The sequence below is a fragment of the Pipistrellus kuhlii genome, unplaced genomic scaffold, assembly GCF_014108245.1.
Source record: "Pipistrellus kuhlii isolate mPipKuh1 unplaced genomic scaffold, mPipKuh1.p scaffold_m20_p_4, whole genome shotgun sequence".
Taxonomy (NCBI): domain Eukaryota; kingdom Metazoa; phylum Chordata; class Mammalia; order Chiroptera; family Vespertilionidae; genus Pipistrellus; species Pipistrellus kuhlii.
The window spans coordinates 69,973,949-69,990,941 of record NW_023425540.1 but is presented as its reverse complement, the minus strand read 5'-3'; the positions used below and the strand labels follow the sequence as shown (position 1 = coordinate 69,990,941).

Here is a 16,993-nt window from a genome sequence, read left to right as displayed (position 1 = left end):
ACAAGTCCAATGTGATCAGTCAGTAACCTAACTGCTCGATAAAACACAAATAATCCAGAGGCTCTACAATGTTTTTTTTTGTTTTTAAATAATGTGCAACATGAAAAAATACAAGATATACAAAAACTAAAATATTGTTATGCATATAAAAGCAATCAATAGAAACCAACCCTAAAATGGCCTAATTGGTGAATTCAGCAGACAAAAATTTAACACAGATATTATAAATAGGTTCAAAGAACTAAAGGGAAAACAGATAAGGAATATGAGCTGAAGAGTGAAAATTATAAAACTAGCAAGGAAAATTCTATTCTGTCCATGAATGATTAAATATGACAGGAATTTCACTTCCTCCAGTAGAAAACTCAACAAAAATAGATTACACAACTGATTTCAGACATTATGTAACAGATCGGAAGTAACTATTATCCCTTAGAAAAGGGAAACAAAGTAGGCACGTAATTGCCAGAGGTGTTTCTTTATCACACCTCAGAGAGGGGCAGCCCTATCAAGCTGTCCTTTTTTATTGAGTATAATAATAAAGTGTAATATGGGAATTAGACCAGATGTCCTTCTGGGTGAAGCCGGGGCTGTGAGGGAAGCCCGGGTTCTGGGTGCCAGAGGAATGAAGGCCTACTCTTGCACAAATTTCGTGCATCGGGCCTCTAGTACATACCGAAAAGGTACAAGGAGACAACAACAACTAGATTCAGTAGGGCAGAGCAGTGGGAAAAAGGAAGCTGCAGAGGCAGACAGACATACAAAATGGTTCCTTCAAATATTTGGCTGAGTACTGATCTGCATATGTATGAGAGACATTACCCAAGACGAGAAAAGAAAAACTAAGGAAAGCAGTAGGTCGAACAATTCCTACAATTCATAAAGAGCTAGGGATAACTTATCATTCCATTAGCCAGAGTTTAAAGACTCTAATGTTGCATTGGATAGAGTCCACAGATGGGTATGAACTTATTGGTGAGGCTATCTTGAAGTAGGCCCACGAAATAATCTTAGAATCAAGCCTCAAATTAATATGACACTAACTCCAAAATTCTTTAAAGGAATACAATTCAGTTCAGCCCTCAACAATACCCAGCAACCAAAAATAACCAGACAAGCAAGGAAGCAGGAAACACTATCTATACCAATAGAAAAATCATCCAGAGAAACAGACCATAAGGTGGCAGAAGTTATTGATGTAGCAGTAAAGAGGTTTAAAAGGCTATGATAAAGATTATAAGTATTCAAGTATGTCAAGGTAAACTGAACATAAATTAGAGAAATGGAAGATAGCATGCAAATCAAACTATAGAGATGAAGAATACAGTATTTGAAATGGAAATATAATACCTGAGATTAAGAAAAGATTATAAGATAGTGAAGAAAGTATCAGTGAATAAAACAAAGACAGGAAGTAAAACTGTTCTTATTCTCAAATGACATGTTTGTCTACATAGAAAATCCTAAGAAAGCCACTTAAATTAATAAATAAACTAGAGGCCCGTTGCACAAAATTCGTGCATGGGGTTGTGTTCCTCAGCCCAGACTGCACCCTCTCCAATCTGGGACCTCTTGAGGGATGTCCAACTGCCTTGTATAGACTAAATGGGCAGTCGGACATCCTCACAATCCAGGACTGCTGGCTCCCAACTGCCCACCTGCATGCCTTCCTGATTGCCCCTAACCACTTCTGCCTGCCAGCCTGATCACCCCCTAGCCAGTCCCCTGCCAGCCTGATTAATGCCTAACTGCTCCCCTGTCAGCCTGTTTGCCCCTCACTGCCCTCACCTGCAGGCCTGGTCACCCCTAACTGCCCTCCCCTGCAGGCCTGGGTCCCTACCAACTGCTCTTCCCTGCAGACCTGGTTGCCCCCAAACTTCCCTCCTCTGCAGGCCTGGTCACCCCTAACTGCCCTCCCCTGCAGACTTGATTACCCCCCACCTGCCCTCCCTTGCAGGCCTGGTCCCTCTCAACTGCCCTCCCCTACTGGCTCTCTTGTGGTGGCCATCTTGTGTCCACATGGGGGCAGCATCTTTGACCACATGGGGGTAGCCATCTTGTGTGTTGGAATGATGGTCAATTTGCGTATTTTTTTTTATTAGATAGGATTTAAGCAAGGTTAATGGAATATAAGATAAATACTAGTATACTATAGATTAGCTACAAAATTAAGAAATAATTTTAAAAATTCAAAAGATAAGATGCAAAAGCATAAAATAATTAGGAATAAATTTAATGGAAAATAAGTAAGAACTGTACAGTACAAAACTACAAAACACTATTCAGAGAAATTAAAAATCTTAATAAATAGGAAAATAAAAATATTTGTTGACTGGAAAGACTAAGTTTTGTTAAGTCTCCTCAGATTAATTATGGATTTAATTTAATGCAGTCCTAAACTAAATCCCAGCAAACATACACATATAGATCAATGGGGCAAAATTGAGAGTTCAGAAATAGATATATCAGTACATGAATGTATGGTCAATTGTTTTTTTGACATTGGTACCAAAATAATCCAAAAGGGAAAGTTTTTCAACAAACTGTGCTGAAATAACTAGATATGCATAAAACAAAAACCAAAAACCAAAAACCCAAACCTTGGCTTCTACCTCAAACTTCATACCAAACACAAACCTTAATTTGAAGTGGATGGAAACCAAACAAAGTTGAAACCCTAAAAATTTTGGAATCAGATATTTGGATCAAGTGGTACCAAAGACTTCTTAGACAAGATAAAAAAAAATCACTAACTTTAAAATACAAAAAAAGGTCAATTTGATTTCATCAAGATAAAAATCTTCAACTCTTCAAAAACACCACTAAGAAAGCCATGTTGAACTAGGAAAAAAATATTTACAAGCTATATTTCAAAAGGATTTTGCATCCAGAATACATAAAGTACCCTTACAACTCAAAAATAGAAAAACAACCCAACTATTTAAAATGGGCAAAAGGCTTATGTAGATTCTTCATCACATACGCGCGCACACACACACACTCACACACTCACACACGTATATATGAATACAAATGGTATGAAAGGTGTTCAACACTACTAGTCATCAGGGAAATATAAATTAAAACCTCAGTGAGATGCCACAAATATCAGAAAGAAAAATTATTAATACTGATCATATCGAGCTTTGGAGAGAATGTACAACAACTCTGAAATTTCAAGCTTTGCTCTTAGGAATGTAAAATTAATAAACCACTTTGAAAAGTCACTTGCTGGTTTCTTTTAAATATATATTTATATGACCCAGAAATACCATTCATAGCTACTTATTCAAAATAAATATAAACATGACCACACCAAGAGCTATACACAAATAGAGAAAGAGCAGATGAATAGATAAATGAACTGTAAAGTTCAGATAAATCTAGTCAGTAATAAAACCAAACAAAACATTAAACTACAACACATGCAAAAACCTGGATGAATTAAAAAATATGCTAGGAAAAAGAAGCCAGCGATGGAACAGCTGTATAACTCCAGTTATACAAAGTTCCAGAACTAATAGTATTAGATTAGTGGCTGCATAATGGTGGGGGTAGGGGAGGAAGACTGACTGCAAAGGGGATTGTGGGAACTTGCTGGAGGTGATGGAAATGATGTATATACATTAAAAACAACACATACAATGCAATTACTCAACAAAGTTTATTTGAAATAAACTTCTTATTTTACTGCAAATCAATGAAAACCTGTACAAATGGTTTTGGCCAACTTGGGGAGGCATCCATTTGCAAAAAGGTAAAATTAAATGATTAGTCAGAAAGAACAGTTATTTTGATGAGTAGCCATACTTTTCCTTTCAATATTTTATTTCACTTAGATTGCTCTGATGTAGGAATTTACTAATTCCTAATAAATTAATAATACTATTAAAAAAGAAAAGAAGTATCAGCCATGTTGATCATACGGCATGCATTGATATCCAATGAGCTGATCTCATAGTCAGCCATGCCACTGCTATGGTCTGAAAGTCTATGCCCCCCAAATTCTTGTGTTCAAAGCCTAACCTCCAATGTGATGGTATTAGGAGGTGATTAGGTCATAAGGGGAGGGGCCTTATGAATGGAATTAGTGCCCTTAAAAAAAAAAAAAAGGCCAAAGGAAGCTTGCTTGTCCCTTCCACCCTGAGAGCAAGGGGGCCCTCACCAAACGCCACCTCTGCTGCCATAACCTTGGACTTCCCAGCCTCCAGAATTGTGAGAAGTGTTTGTTATAAGCCACCCAGTTTATGGTATTTTTGTAGCAGCAGCCAGGATGGACAGAAACAGCCATAGACCTGCTAACCACGTGGTTTCTAGTTAGGTGACTCAGCCATCTTCATTTTGCCAGCTGTCGGTGAAACTGACGCTTGGAAACACACTGATTTAGAGCAGGAATAAGCAACAGCTCTAAAATAAATACATCTTTTTAAGATTTGACCAGAGGGTAACAATTCAGTCTCTCTTTCTAGATTATACACGTTATATTTTAAAATAGTACATTCTTGACCACTGTTGTTTTTAGGAGCATTATTTAAAGTGCCCCTTATGTTTTTATTAGAATAGCAAAATATATTAATAAACTGAAATAAGTATTTTAATAACTCATGTTCCCAGAAGTGTATTTTTAAATATGTATTCCTAAACAAATTTGAAATAAGACATTACATCACAGATAAGAATAATGATGCATTTTAAGGGGGGGAAAATCGCATTATTCTTATTCATTCCACAACTCTCTGTTTGTTGAGTACCTATAATGTTCTAGGCACTATTGTGGAGGTTTGGGATTTATCAGTGAAAAAGACAGATAAAGATCTCTATCTGCATGGAACGTAAACCCCAACAATGAGAGGAATAAAAGAATAAACATGAGCAGCGAGCTACCTAACATCCGTGGTTAGTAAGTGCCTTGGGGGAAATATAGAAAAAGTGAACCAGAGTGGGAGCCAGCCGGCCAGGCCTGGGAGTGTGAGGTGTTCAGCCCCAATCACGAGTGTATGTATTTTCCCAGTGTACCAATATTTTAAGGAAATGATTTATGGAGCAAAACAGACCCCATGTTAAGAATGCAAGATTGATAGTGCTCTCTGGCCCAGTGTATCTTATAGAAGAAATGTTCCTTTGAATTGCCCATTTTTTGGAATTCCAGTTTGAATTAAGTCGCATTGATTTCTTAACTTTAGTTATAAGAACAGTTCCATTAAGAAGTTATAGGAAGTCTTTAACTTTTATTTTTCAGTGCATTTTTTTTTAGGTAAAACAATTGAGTTAAAGTTTTTTTGTTTTTTTTTTTCTCTGCTCAAGAAACCAGAAAACTATAAGATATTTCCAGTACAAGGTTAAAAGTAAAATCTTAACCTTGTACTGGGAATATTAACACAATTTATAATCATGATTTATGAGTACACATCTTCTGATTTATGATCTGACAGCACATTAGTTAGTTATGGGCAATTTAGAATGCTCAATAGATATAGAAGTTTAATACCTTAATTTTAAACAGCACTCAGTAATTTTTTTTATTTTATTATAAAACTGAGTAGACTTTGAAGTAGCTCAGGCAAAGCTCTTCCTGCTTCAAGGTTAGCAGTGGTTCACTGACCCCAAACAGCCAAGACCGGAGTGTGTATGCATGCTCCCTGGTATAACATTATGTGTCAAAGTCAGCTTCAGCTGTCAGACAAGAGGCCCATTCTCTCTGCGAAGAAGTGGTTGTGACTAAAAGTGAGGATTCAGTCAAATGCTCCTTCTGTAAACTTTGGGCCAGAGGGCACCTGACCCCCAGACACCATGTGACTGCAGAGGAAAAACCCATGTTCATCACTCTTCTGGCGCTTTAACCTCACAGTAAATGAATGTGGGATTAACTTATCAACTCGAGTTAAAAATCTCAGTGCTTTTGTCAAAATCATGAATTTTAATTATCTTCGTGTTCAAGACTCCTTTAAAGATATATGATGTACTCTTGGCTGACTGGCAAAGGCATTCATTGTCTTGTCCACAATGTAAGAAAAGTTTAAGATCTATCTTACCCTCTACCTCCTGTGTCCAGCTGAGCAAGGAATTGCTGAGGTACAAATTTAGTTTAGAATTCATTGAACAAGGCAGGAAACCTAGAGTGGAAACAAGACTAGAAGTTGGTTGGGTGGACGAAGACAAGAGGAATGTAACAGTCTCCTTTCTGCCTCTCCAAGCAAGAGAAGGCGACTAAGGGAGGGGCACACATTTCATTCAATGCAGGCTGCTGGTAGCTTTGGTATCACTACAAATGGAATAGGATCTCTCTCTCATTGTTTCCATGGAAATCCTGAGTAGGGGGTGTGCAGGAGGCAGCCGATCAATGATTCTCTCTCAACATTGATGTTTCTACCTGTCTTTCCCTCTCCCTTCCACTCTGAAATCAATAAAAATATATTTAAAAAATAAAAATAAATAAATAAAATGTCCATACTTCCCAGCGCAATCTAGAGATTCTGTGCAATCCCCTGGGGATTGAGCCCACAACCCAGGCATATGTCCTGAACAGTAATCAAACCTGGGACCCTTCAATCCAAAGGCTGATGCTCTAGCCACTGAGCCAAATTGAGTAGGGCAGTATGGACATTTTAATGATGTTGATTCTATCAATCCATAACACACTGGTTATGTCTTTATTTTTTTTTTTTCAGTGTCCTGTGGTTTTCTGAGTACAGGTCTTTTACCTCCTTAGTTAAGTTTATTCCTAGGTATCTGAACATAGATGCAAAAATCCTCAACAAAATTCTAGCAAATTTGATTCAGCATTACATAAGGAAGATCATACACCATGACCAAGTAGGAATTCTCCTGGGGATGCAAGGATGGTACAATATCTGCAAATCAATAAATGTGATACATCACATTAACAAATTGAGAGACAAAAATCATATAGTCAGATCAATAGATGCAGAAAAAGCATTTGACAAACTCCAACACCCTTTCTTGATAAAAACTCTCAGCAATGTGGGAATAGAGGATCATATCACAACATAATAAAAGCAATATATGACAAACCCACAGCCAACATCATACTCGATGGGCAAAAACTAAAACCATCTCGCCCCAAAACAGGAACGAGACAAGGATGCCCACTCTCACCACTCCTGTTTGACATAGTAATGGAAATGCTAGCCATAGCAATTAGACAAGAAGAAATAAAAGATATCCAAATTGGGAAAGAAGACGTAAAACTCATTATTCACAAATGACATGATACTGGGCATAGAAAGCCCTAAAGACTCCATCAAAAAATTATTAGATTTAATAAATGAATTCAGAATATGAAATTAACACCAAGAAATCTATGGCATTTTTTATACACCAATAGTGAACTTACAAAAAGAGATTAAAAAAACAATCCCATTTATCATCGCACCAAAAAAAAAAAAAAAAATGGAGAAACTAAGTTTTTAAAGAAAAACACTTTCTTTTGAAAATCATTTTGCTAGGAGGTTCATTTTCTATTTCCATTTTCCTCTTGTCAATATTTGGCCCTGTCTTTTCATTAATCAATTATGAATTTAAATGTTTTTGATAAATGCAATCTACCAGAAAAACAAGTGACTTTATAAGTCAATTCAATAGAATTGTGTGTGTGTGTGTGTGTGTGTGTGTGTGTGTGTGTGAGAGAGAGAGAGAGAGAGAGAGAGAGAGAGAGAGAGAGAGAGAGAGAGAAGAGAAAAGAGAAAAGAGAAAAGAGAAAAGAAAAAAGAGAAAGGAGAAAAGAGAAAAGAAAAAAGAGAAAAGAGAAAAGAGAAAAGAGAAAAGAGAGAGAGAGTCAATGTGAGAAAGCAGTGATGGTAATCTTTGCTTTCAGAATCCAGTTAACAAGTTGCTACTGGCTACGGCTCATATAAAGAGGAGAATGTGAAGACATTTTAATACATAACTGGCACAAAGATAGGAGATTTTTAAAAATTGAAAAGTTAAAACCAACAGTAGACACATTTTTAGGAGAATGAGGTATAGAACAGGGTCTGTTCGGGATCACTGTCAGTTAGTTTTATTTACTATTATATTGTATTTGCATGTCCAGAGGGACAGTGTAGACGTCTCTGACAGTGAAATATCAAACGGGCGAGGGGAGTGCTGTAAAGGCTATAGGGACTGACAGAAATGTCCCAGGGAATGTCAAGTTAAGGTGTAGGTAATGAATGTATTTAGAGGGAAGGGACTCCAACTATAAAGCCCATCATCAATCATAACCCAGGATAGGTCATCTCTATGGTTCATGACACCTGAATCCAACACAGAACTGTGGTCATAAAAGTTATGAAGGAGGCACATGTGGAAGGAAAAGAATAAGGACTGCCTCAGCCCCTGGCCTGTGCCTCATACAGTGCTTTAAAAAATGGAACTATTTTTATAAGTTGTCATAGAATTATAGACTTTTCCCCTAAAGCAATAACTACTGAAAATATGTTGAAATAACAAAGCTCTACATATACATATTTTTGTCGGTATTCTCATAACGTATTAAGGAAATCCATGCATTTTGGCGCTTCAACTTATTATTATTATTATTATTATTATTTTTTTACAGAGAAGAAGAGAGAGAGAGAGTTAGAAACATCGATGAGAGAGAGACATCGATCAACTGCCTCTTGCACACCCCCTACTGGGGATGTGCCTGCAACCAAGGTACATGCCTTGACTGGAATCGAACCTGGGACCTTTCAGTCCATAGGCCAACGCTCTATCCACTGAGCCAAACCAGTTTTGATTCAACTTATTTTTTGAGACTACCAGCAAGGACAATGACCAAGCCCTCCTTCAACAGTCCTCTGGTGTCAGCCAGAGACAGAGCCCAGACCTAGATGGACATGATTCATTTTTTCACCCAAATGCTGGAAACAAACACCTAAAGGAACATTTAGAGGTTGTTGAACCTTTTCTTTGGTTAATTGTCTGTAAAAGTTTAAAATGATAAATGTTGATATTTGTGATGGAAGTCCTTTATTTCTCCTATGTACTTTTTGTTGTTGTTGCATATTTAAAAATGTAGTAAGAAAAATATTTCCCCTTAGGAGTCACCTTTCCTCCGTCAACCAAATGAAGAGAAAACACTCCTGGCCTATTTGAGAGAAGCCAGGGTGCATCCCTGCTGTTTCAGGGTAATTTAATTATGCAATGATTCATCAGGTTCTTATTTAGCCAGAGAATTATAAAAATGAAATCAGCACTGTGGATAAGTGATGGCAAGGGGCAGGATTTATAAAGTTACCTTGCTGTCTCTCCTCCTGGCCCCGAGGCCTAGCATTCGGCATGTTGTCAGGAATCACTGCCCGGTGAGAATGATGAATTTTTGATGCCAGGATGCACTCAGTTTACCTCTGCCTGTTGGCATCCTTCTGTGTCTGCTTATGGTTTTTATGACTGAGAAGGTTATTATTATTTTTTCACAGAAGGTTATTCTAAAGTCAGAAGACAGTTTTAGAAAAGCTATGGCCTGGAAATGCATGCAGTCATTCTCAGATTACTCTGTGAGGTAAACACCAGTAATCATCTTGATCGGGTCCTGGCTGAGGCACACATTTTAAGTCAGTCTCCTAAAGCGATGCACCAGACAGGTCCGGAGCCAAGTCTGAAACCCAAGACTCTGGCTCCGCAACTGCTGCCGTGAAGAGGCTCTGCCTGAGCGAACATGGGTTCTCCGTGGCAAAACAGTGGGAGCGCGGTGGCAGCCGGAGGCCCACAGGCGCGCCTGCGACGGGCAGGGAGACCCTGTGATTGAAGGGAGCTCCTCGATTTTAGCTCAGACCTGTGCACGTATGCCTGGCCTGACTTCCCTCCTCAATCCTGAGACAATAAAGGAACAGAGAAACGAATACACTTGTAAGAGTAGAGAGAGATTGGGAAGTGGTCACTTGGGAACTAGAAACTCACCATTTTCTGGAAGTCGGAAAGTACAGCATGTTTTTGAAAATGTCTTTTTGTTCAACATTGTTTTGTTATAACATTAAGAAGATGCTGTAGGAACTTGTTTACCTCCATGAGCCTAGGGCAGTGGTCGGCAAACTCATTAGTCAACGGACCCAAATACCAACAGTACAAAAATTGAAATTTCTTTTGAGAGCCACATTTTTTAAACTTCTCCTAACACCACATCTTCAAAATAGACTCGCCCAGGGCACGGTATTTTGTGGAAGAGCCGCACTGAAGGGGCCAAAGAGCTGCAGCGGGGGATGGCAGAGCAGGTGAGGGGGTAGTGCCAGGCCATGGCGAGGTGCCAGGCAGGGCTGCGGGGCTTGGAGGCTGGGGTGCGACCTGGGGCCCGATCCCCACAGGCCAACCTGAGGGACCCTACAAGTGCACAGGGTCTCTAGTTTCCAATAAAAGCAACATTAACAACCGTTCAGGTTAGAGACCTAGGAACATTGCACACTCAACAGAGAAGTAATGCCAGAAAGAGCAAAAGCGTAAGTGCTTCTACTATGACAAACATGTTCTTGAATGAGGCACAGCTTCTCTAACCCTCGTTTTTGTTTTTTCCCCCCCTCAACTGTCAAATGGGAATATCATTAAATTCTATGCACACAGACTTTCGGGGATAAAATGTGAACTCGAAACTATTAGCGAGAAGGCCAACCCCTATTTTGTAAAACTGCTATTTGAAATTGTCTGCTTTTTAGATGGTTCCTTGTTCTGCGAGTCAACTCTATTATTTTTAGACGGTCCCTTGTTCTATAAATTCACTTGACTTTTTGGCTTCCTTGAATAATGAGGAAGATGAGCGTGGCTGTCTGACCTTGCACGCCGCTTTGCTGCTGTCCCTAGATAGCCCACCCCCATGCCAGGTGCCTCTCAGTTATCTGTGCTCAAGGTTACAGGCTTCCAGCCAGATAGCTACCAAACATGCAGAGGGCTCTTTTGAAAACTTGCAAAAGGGAGGAAGCCCCAAACGAAAACATTAGAAAAATATAAAAAGAGAAAGCTCCCTCCATGTGTTTGCTCTGAATTTGAGAAATCTTTCTCTGAGCCCGCCGGCATAATAAACAGTGTAACTCCATTCCCTCTGGGCGTTGCTTAGTTTTCCTCTGGTCTTCTGTACCATTCAAATTGGCTATACTCTATAGAAGTGTAAGGGTTGTAGTGAAAGCATGCAATTAAGAGCTGGGGTGAGAATAAAGGACATAGTTTTACTCTTAATGACAGAGCAAGTCATCGATCCATCTGGGGCTCAGATTCCTCTGGAAAAGAGGGGCTGAACAATATGTGAGTTCTCTATCAACTATGACATTTTCTGACTGAATAGCTGCACGCTGGGAAAATAAGTTTTAAAAAAAGTATTTTATTGATTTTTTACAGAGAGGAAGAGAGAGGGATAGAGTTAGAAACATCGCTGAGAGAGAATCAATCATAGATCAGCTGCCTCTTGCACACCTCCTACTGGGGATGTGCCCTTGACCAAAATCGAACCTGGGACCTTTCAGTCCTCAAGCCGATGCTCTATCCACTGAGCCAAACTGGTTTTGGCATGGGTAAATAAGTTAATAAGTGTGTGAGCCTGGCTGAAGCGACTGTCCTGGTCTCACATAACCTGCCAGGGGCAGCACTAACCCAGTGCGTTTCCCACCCCGCATTCCAGGACTTCCCAAAGGAATCCACAAACCCCTATCGAGGGAGGGCCTGCAACATGCCAAACATGCTAAGCTCTGAATTAAGAACATACATAGAGTATGTAAAAGTGGCTTATCTCTTCCATTGCTCTCTCTTCAATAGAAACTTGCAAAATTAAAAAAACAAACTCTTTGAGGAATAAACATCACAAAGTACATTTCAGTGCACCGATATCTGAGGCATTTACAAAAGGAATCGCCAGTGTTTTATTAGCCGGCACAGCTCTTTTCTTGCCTTTTTCACCTGAACCATAGTTTCAATGTGATATGTTTGTCTCCGCTGCCCCAAGTCTCCAGATATGAGGCACACACTCTTCTTGGACAATAAACAGTCCATGCAAAGCCCATTACTTGAAAGTGATATCCATTTTATAGCAATTTATAGAAAATATAGCAATATGTTCATATATACATAATTATCTACTCATGTGAGCTTACATAAATCCATGGTCATGTGTTTAATGTGCTTTAAGAAACTGAAAAGGGAAAATGAAAGTAGCATGTATTCAGAGACACATTTTAGTGTCCATCGATGATGAAGATGGCATTTTTATAACTACCATATTATGAAAAGACTGAGGAAGGAAGAAGAAAGGTCAGTGTGACTTCTCAGAGGGAAGAAATAGTCTTGGGATTTTGATTTCAGGGGAAACCCCTTTGCTGCCCAGAAATATTTTCTGAACTTTTGCAAATATTCATCATCCTTCCTGCTTAGCACAAAGCCTTCCATCCTCAAAATGCAGAAGTCCCAGGAAGAAGTAAAACACCTGCTTCTATTTGTGAGTTCCTTTTAGCAGCTAAGAAAGGCAGGCTTGCAAACAAGAAGCCGAGCTCAGCTCGCCCAGGCCCCGGGGTCACAGGAGGGTACAGATGGACACTTTCCCAGATGGAGCAGCATCAGGAAGCAGAGACCGGAGAGCACCTTGGTCTGCTTCCATTATTGGCTCATGACCAGGACTGAAGTATCGCTGTTTAAGCAGATATTACAATACACCTTAAACTGGCAACAAAGGATCATCGGGATTTGCATATCTGTTTAGAATCCATAAACTTAGAATTTTTAAGTTTTATGTGTTCATTTTGATGCCAGAAGCAAGAAAAATTTGTTTTGCTAATTGCAAAGCTAAAAAGTATCCTTTGCAGTGAAACTAATCTCCATTTTATAGCAATTTTCTTGGAAGGCATTTTCGGGGAGTGATGTTTCAGTTCCTCAGGGTAACTCTGTCAGAGGTTTTGGAAGCCTATTAAGTCTGAAAGATCCCGCCCCTCCCACCCCCGCCCGAGCATGGATGGCTCACGTTTGAGCACCATGACTAAGTAGGAAAACTTATGAAGAAATAACTTCATGCTGGACATGACTTAGCCATTTCCAGTCAGCCCAGATCTATTAGCACAAGTAGGCCTTCAGGAACTTGGAGAGCATTTACAGAACTGGCTCTCTACCTGAGCGCGAAGCTAAAGGGAAGTGTCTCCTCGCAGACAGTAAGTTAGCACCCCAAAGCTTTCTGGGCCCTCCTTCAAGCCCCAGGGCACCGATTCTCAGCGTTTTCTGATTTACAGCCACTGCCATCAGAACCACAGGAGATAATTTGATAAAAATACCAATGATCAAATGTATGCCTTCGTAAAGAACACATATGAGTAGTTTAAGATCCACTTAGGAACTTGTATCAAGGAGTACTCGTATATGCTTCTTGTTAGCTAAAAATAGTAGGCATGCTAATTCAAAAAGTAACTTTTCCTTATAAATTTACATGTTTATAAACAATAAGTAATGAGTCTTGGTTTTTCGAAGCTTGACTCAGTTTTTCTATATTTGAGACTACTGGCCCTTTAAGCTTCTCAGTTACCAGATAAACAATATCCCCTCAAAGCTTGGGGAAACTTAGGATGGGGCCTGGCTAGGGAGACACTGAAGCCCACAGAACCAATGACAGCTGGGAGGGTAAGTCTGTATCCTGCTCTCTCCTCTGAAAGGGAAACTGGGTGAGGTAACTTCTCAGGTTGAATTTACTGGAGAATTCTCTAATTTCTAGTTCAGCATTCACAATCTCTCAATGCACCCAGATTTGTTACAATGATCACAAAAGATACATGTCTTTGCACAAGGAAGAAGAAAACCAGGGAAAAACACATGAGCACCCGTCATTAAAACAGACTCCTGAAGGACTGCTGGAAATACCTCCATAGAGATCTAGTATTTTCATTTTCTTCTGTTTCCAGATGATCGGATCCATGCTTAGAAATGAAATCTGAGATACCACCAGAGTGTAAGCTCTACAAAGGCAGGGACTTTCTTTATCGATACTTTATTGTAAACGAAGACGTGTGTGGAAGGTAACTAAGAAAACCTAAGAGCTGAGCCGTTGAGTAGTAAGCCAGGTTGAGCCTTATTCTCATAGTGTGCCCCAAGGGGGCGCCAAAGAGCCTCCAGCGCAGGTGATCTGTGCCAAGCATCCACCTAAACTCCTCCGGATCTTTCCAGCCCCCTGGGCCAGAGTGTTTAAACATGTTATTTCTCTTAGACCAGCTTTATCTCTATTTATATCCAAAAGTGCCCTCTATCGTGTTAGCTTTTCTTTTAACTCCTGCTATGACGGGAAGATTGAAAGCCACTGCAGCATGTGACACAGATAAATCAGCCCTTTAAACTTGAATAAAATGTGTAACCTGTTGGCCACTATGACCAAAGATTGCTTGCTCATACACGATTTAGCTTTCCGGCATACCCCACAAAACAGAATAAGCCGAATTGCTCAGATTGTCTGGGGGTGGGGGGAGACCTCCATTTTCACATTAATGGGGAACATGTGGCTTACTGGAGATACTTCTGGTGATTTGTGGTAAGCCACACCATATGCATAGGAAAGGTAGTGATTTTATCTTTGTGATTAAAAGCAATGCAACTAGTTCATTAAAAAAACAAAACAAAAACCTTCTTTAATTTGGGTAGAAGTCAAAGAAAGGGAGCCAAAGTTCTGATACACCCCATTTACGACGAATATCTTCTGTCTGGAGAAGCTCTGCCCTGTCGGATTAGGCTTCAAGAAGTACTGACAGGTTTTATAAACACTACACCCAGTTCTCCCATAAGGAACAGAAGAGGTGCCCTCTCCTTTCTCCTGCTGGAGAAACAGGAGCGAACTGCTTTATCCCAGGTGATCTCCAGTCCCCTCAGGCAAGATTCCTGCTTGAATGAGCCACTCCTGTCTTTTCCTACTGGCCTGTGTTGGGGGCCTGGGGCACGGATTCTGCCCCTCCCTTCAGCCAAGGCTTTGGAGTTGTGGGAAACACAGCGAGTGTGGTTGCATCCGGGCATCCCGGCTCTTTGGAAAGGCCCCCCAAGGACTTGGCTGTGGGGACAGGCTGAAAACCGGGGAGTGAAGGACCAGCCTGTCTACAAAGAGGGCAGACTAACTCTTAAACCCCTCTTCAAAAGTGGCAGTTGAGGAGTTAATACAAGTAATCAAAACATTCAGACCTGGATATAATTGCTCGCTTAGTTTTGGTAGTAGGCAAAATCCCTCCAGAGTCTTCTGAAATATGAATTATCAGACTTTTTTTTTTTTAAATTTATCTTTATTGTTGAAGTATGTTGTCCTGCCCCTTCACCCCCTTCAACCCCTCACCCCCTTCACCCCCCTCCACCTCGCACCAGCCCCTCCCAGGCCTTCACCAACAACTGTCTGTGTCTGTAGGCGATGCATACATGCATGTAAGTCCCCGGTTCATCCCCTCTCCTCTCCCCCAGAGATTGCTCAGTCTGTTCCATGTTTCTGTGTCGCTGGATCTGTTTTGTTCATCAGTTCACTCTTTTGTTTGTCAGTTGATTTTTCTCATTAGATGCCACGTATGAGTGAGATCATGTGGTATGTACCTTTCTCTATTAGACAACTTTACAGGAGAGGTTATTTATTGGGCGAAGACAAGCTCGTAGAACTACGAAATGAAGGACACTGGACTAAGGCAGTTAGTTGTTCTCAGCCCTGTGGCCTAGTACACTCACTCTGGGACAGTTTTTAAGGAGGCTGGTGCCAGCATGCACCCAGATCAACCAAACCAGACTCTTCCAGGACAGGCTGGATATGGGGGCATTGGGAAACACGCTGGTGATTTTAATGTGTAACTGTGGTGAAGACCCACTGTCCTAAGGCTGAAAAGGGAGGTTCAGCCTGTCACTTGATAATCAGTAGGCAATGCTTTCACCTGTGTAGGAGTCGCCTGGGAATGCCGTTACACTGCGGGCTCTGGTTCCGTAGTGTTGGCAGAGTTTGAAAGTCTGCATTTGCCACGGGCACGATGGTGATGATGTGAGGGGCACATTGAGTAGCAAGGCTTCAGAGCCTGGTCCTCGGACGTGGTTGTCATCTCTGCTCCACGGAGATTCAGATTTCATTGGTGTGGGGAGCGGTCTTAAAAATTCCCCAAGTGATTGCAATTGGCATCACAATTTGAGGAGAGAGAGAACTAATAAACCCGCGTGAGGAGGAGTTAGGAGAGTACCATGTGCAGGGGACCAGGTCTCGTGGCCTACAGACAGGATCAGAAAGGCCTGGCTTTTCATTTTCTCCAGCCTAGGGGTGTCGAACTCAATCAGAGAAGGGGCCAAAATCTAAAATCCAGCCTAAATCGCGGGCTGAATGGTTTACTGAACAGTCATAAACTGTCATTGTGATGGAAACGCAGCGGAGTGCAGTGATGACAGCGCGGTGCGGGCCACATTGCAAGGCCTGGTGGGACGGATTTGGCCCGCGGGCCTTGTGTTTGACACATGTGCTCTAGAAGATTTGGAAGCTATGCCACACCTGGGTCTGCATGCCATTGTGGTAGCCACCAGGTGGCACTGCATTGGGCCCGCTCCTGTAGCAGGGCCTGCACTTCCCCAGGTGCCAGGCCTGCCTGGCCCAGGCCATCGTGCTACCTGCCTCGCCCTGAGAGCAATTGGGCCCAGAGCTCTGGGCTTGCAATGCCTGCTGCACCTTGACCCCAGGTCACTCGGTACAACTGGCCACGCCCATTAGAGCTGCCTTTCCTCAAAGTGGCTGTCCGTGCAGTGAATAACCAGCCTCCTCAACAGAATTTGCAGACATTGCCCTGGCACATGCAGTAAAGAGACATTCTTGCCCACAGCTGGCATTCAGGAATGTTAGTGGGGGAGCCACACACCAGAGCGGCCATTCCAGCTCCCAGCTCCAGGCACTCAGCCTCCGGGTGGGAGGGCAAGGTAATGAGACTCAGATCATAGACAGGGAGCACTGATCAAAGTGCCCCGCTCAGAGGAAGTGCTCCGTCTGTGTCATCACCCATTTTGCACGTATGCCCTTTGTACTGATGCCTGTTCGCAGGAGCTGGGGCCA

At 41.3% G+C, this 16,993-nt stretch overlaps 1 long non-coding RNA gene across 1 annotated transcript in view; it reads left to right on the top strand.

Moving 5' to 3' along the window:
* The first annotated feature begins 638 nt into the window (after window positions 1-638).
* Window positions 639-16,993, top strand: part of LOC123651146 — a 24,885-nt gene continuing 8,530 nt past the window's right edge. The window contains exons 1-2 of the long non-coding RNA XR_006739646.1: window positions 639-668; window positions 8,165-8,173. This is a non-coding gene — a long non-coding RNA (uncharacterized LOC123651146). The remainder of the gene's footprint in view (window positions 669-8,164; window positions 8,174-16,993) is intronic.